Raw genomic sequence first — 3675 nt, 5'->3', positions numbered from 1 at the left:
ATTAAAAGGTTGGTATGATAGACCTATATAAATATATATATACATACACACATTTCATGGTGAGATAGAAAAATCTTGAAAGAACAGGCAGTGTCTATATTATAAAGTTCCTAATTACTATTTTAACAAAGTCAGAATCAACGTCAGTTCATCTCTTTTGGGAAATTGTTTTAAAAAGCCACATAAGTCTTTTAAAAGATTTTTTTTTTTAGCTATTCATATAAATATTAATGTTGTTAAAAAACACAGACATCAAAGGTTACATCGTGTAGCTAATAGAAAAAACTAATTATTGGTATTGACTTAAGATATAGTACCTAAATTATAGTGGGGCTTTATGATTTTTTAAATCGAACGTTTCTTATAAAAAAATCAATTTAGTATTTTAAAATATACTTTGCCCAGTGTGTAACAGTTCTCTGTGTGAGATACGCAGACACTAATGCTGCCATTTCAATCTGGGTTTTACTGTAAATTAGTTGATGGAATGTTAATTCCTTGAAGTACCATAGGATAATTAATGCTCTAATTAATAGTATAATCAGCTGTTACATCAGAAAGATTAACATTAACACATTAACATTATTTGGCTTCTAGGGTCATTTATCTTTTAAAATGTACAAACCAGCAAACAAACAAATCAACTTGTATAAATTTATTTTTATTTTGGATATATTTTTATTTTTCAATTGTAGTTGACGTTAAATATTATTTTATAGTAGTTTCAGGTGTACGATATAGTGATTAGACAGTTATATAACTTGTAAAGTGATCACCCCAATAAATCCAGTGCCCGCCTGGCACCATAGTTACTACAGTATTATTACCTATATTCCCTATGCTGTACTTTACATCCCCGTGACAATTTTGTGACTACCAATTTGTACCCCTCCCATTTGGCAACCAACAAAACGTGTTCTCCGCATCTGAGTGTTCCTGTTTTGCTTGTTTGATTCTTTAGATTGCGCCTATAAGTGAGATCCTGTGGTATTACGTATTTAATCCATGTTTTTGAAGGACAAATATAAAGTCTTCCACCACTTCCCATGGAGGAAGACTGGGTTCAAATCAAAGGCCTGGGGATAGGTCTCGTGATTACTACCGACGCTTGGCTGCCCCGTGTGCTTCCCACATGCCCACTTCTTAAGGGGAGTGTCGATTGAATTTTTCCTGCGCCTTGGGTGTGTGGGAGCCAGAAACCCTGTCTCTTTCCTTCATAAGCCCTCAAATAAAAAATGTAACAAAGGAAGGGCCCAGGGGGCCTCCTGTGCCAGGACCTAATTTAGCTTTCAAGCTTGTGGGTAATAAACTTGAGCTTGTTGCTCTGTTGGCATGAAACTTGTTCGCATGGGGACAGAACAGCATATATTTCATGTGAGAGGAAGCAAAGTTTATTTTCAAGAGAATGTGGCTATTTAAAAGTTTAGCCACAAATACTTGGGAACACTTATTATTAAGAGGTGATGTCCGTTCCCCACCCTCCCGCCACCCCTCCTTGAAGTTAAAAGGCTTGTGCCTGCTTTGACAATGACACTGATACGATGTCACTTCCAACGCTGGGTCATAAAAGGCCACGGCATTTCTGCCTTTTTCACTAGAAAGCTCCATGGTAGAGCTCTAGCCACTGCTCCATGACGTGCCAGCACCACGTGGGGAGGCCACAGGGGCCTGTGCTGCACACACCTTATAGATGCCGGACAGCTCGAGGTGCGCATTGCCGGGGGCTAGGTTTTCCTGGCAGGCAGCAGAGTTCCTTGTTGAGCACCGAATCTTCTGAAGTCTTCTCGAAAACCGTGCGGATGAGCATGCACGAACGTCCCAGGGCAAGTTCAACATCACTACTGCAGCTGTGGCTCTTCTATAAGTGAGTCTCTCAGAGTTCCAAGAGCACGCTGCTTTCTGACCCTTCCACATGGGAAGGTCTCCTAGTCCTGTTGGAATTCTCGGGAATTTTGAGTTGACATTTCCTCCGTTGTCTTTTGCTTGGCCTCACGTATGTCCACCTTCTGCACGCAGGAGTTAGTATTAGCGGCAGCACCTTAAGCACCTTCCTCTGCGGTTACTCTGCCTGGCCAGTGCCCTGGCCCCAGCTTCTCCTGACTATGCTCAATCCTCGGGTTACCCCTCCCTGTAGCGCAGACTGGAAGGTGCTTCCAGGCAGAAAATCGGGCAGTCGTGGGGCTCGTCACTCCTGTCTCCCTTCCTCCGGGGATCACAGTCCTGTGCTTTCCAACATCTGAACAAAGTAATCTGTCTAGTTTCCCAAGTAGTTATGGCTCAGAAATTGCACAAGCATTTTTATATTTAGTATGTCACAAAATGATCACAGTCACATTGTCTACACCTGTAAGAAGACTGATGAATTCTATATTTAAAATTACGGTTAGTTTCGAAAGTCAATGTGTACTTTCCCGAAGGAACGCTTGATAATTCCCACGATGCCCTGCGCTCGTTTCCTCCCCACTGCTTTCAACAAGTTTGATTTTCCCCCTCACTTCTTGATGCTGATTTTCGCGGCTCTGTCTCTAACTCCTTACCGATTTTGTTAACCTCATGTAGACTCAAAATTGAGCTGTCAGCCAAGAACTGAGTCACAGCTAGGAAAATCAAAGAAAACACACTGAAGCAGATCCTGTAAAGGAGGGGACTATCCAATGAGCAGTCCTTCAAGAAATGGAGAATTCTCACTATGGGAAAACATGCGGGCACTTCCCCGAACGCAGGAACGCGTGCCACAGCAAATCCCGCACGCGTGGTTTGTTCTAGGGAGTGCAGGCACGCGTCTGCTGATCAGCATACTTCGTTCAGTATCTTAAAAGTCAGTACCCAGTTCGGCTGCATCTTTGGCCAGTAAGGACATTCTCAGTTTCGCGTTCATTTCATTCTTTAAATCGGGGAGCACTTTTTCTTCTGAAACGTATATTCCAAAATTCACTTCTTAACTCTATTAGTCATGAATCTGATCTCATTAGGCAGAAGAAACAGTTGCTCTGGATTCAAAGAGAAATTTGAAGACCAATGTGAATTGAAGATGATGGTAGTATCTACGAAAGAAGTTGTTTTTCGATGCGTGAATTTTAGAAAAATTACATGCAAAAACCATAATAATGAAACCCGAGTTTCTTGCCTGCCAGAATGAGAAACCTCAGTTCCGGGCTTGGTAGCCAAAAGGCCTGTCGCTGAACTGGTGGTTTTCCCTGTCCAGCCACATCCGGTGTTTTAAAACACTGTCCATAGGCTCACTGCCCAGACAGCGTCGTCGCCACAGCTGTCACTGCTAACAGGGGAGGCGTTCACGGTAACAGGGAACGGAGCGCGCAGTGGTGAGAGCGCCTGGCCTGGACCCGCACCGGGTTCACGTGACCCGCCGTGTGACCTTGGGCCTCTCAGGGGCCCCCGTGCGCCGCAGCCCCCGCTCTGTAAAGCGCTGCACCGTAAAGGCGTTTAGCTCAGTCTCTGGGCACGCGACGATGGCGTGCAGCGCGGCTACCTCGCCGGCTGTGCCAGCGGCGGCAGCCACTCGAGCGAAGTGCTGACCGCAGCACCCCGTAAACGCCGAGCTCAGACTTTGCTTGTCCCTGTGGCCCCGGAGCTGCTTTTGTCACCGTCGCTGACAAGCGGACAGGTCTCGCCCGCCCTGCCGTGGTCACCAGCGAAGGTGCCGCCGAGGGACCG

The sequence above is a fragment of the Pteropus alecto genome, unplaced genomic scaffold, assembly GCF_000325575.1.
Source record: "Pteropus alecto unplaced genomic scaffold, ASM32557v1 scaffold17, whole genome shotgun sequence".
Lineage (NCBI taxonomy): Eukaryota > Metazoa > Chordata > Mammalia > Chiroptera > Pteropodidae > Pteropus > Pteropus alecto.
This window is presented reverse-complemented; position numbering follows the sequence as displayed.